Source organism: Bison bison, unplaced genomic scaffold, assembly GCF_000754665.1.
Source record: "Bison bison bison isolate TAMUID 2011002044 unplaced genomic scaffold, Bison_UMD1.0 scf7180017864181, whole genome shotgun sequence".
NCBI lineage: Eukaryota > Metazoa > Chordata > Mammalia > Artiodactyla > Bovidae > Bison > Bison bison.
In genome coordinates this window covers 11,989,372-11,989,648 of record NW_011494753.1, presented here as the reverse complement: position 1 = coordinate 11,989,648, position 277 = coordinate 11,989,372, and the positions used below count along the sequence as shown (strand labels likewise).

The 277-nt window shown below is 49.1% G+C and overlaps 1 pseudogene; it reads left to right on the top strand.

Annotated features, from left to right (window-relative positions):
* Nucleotides 1-22: 22 nt before the first annotated feature.
* LOC104991065 overlaps nucleotides 23-277 on the top strand; it is a 1,083-nt pseudogene continuing 828 nt past the window's right edge.

The following is a 277-nucleotide window of genomic DNA, read 5'->3' as shown; positions in this document are numbered from 1 at the left end:
TTCACAGGACGTCTTCAGAGCCATGCATCCAGACCCTGACATTGTGCGGTTGTACCTTAAACCACTGCTCATTGGAGAGCTTGCTCCAGAAGAGCCCAATCAGGAGAGAAACAAAAACTCCCAGTTGGTAGAAGATTTCCAAGAACTGCGGAGGACATTAGAGACCATGAATATGTTCAATGCCAACCTGGGGTTCTTCTTCCTTCACCTCGCCCAGGTCTTGATTTTGGAGGCCTGGCTTGGGTAATAGTGTGGCATTTTGGCAGTGGCTGGCTTA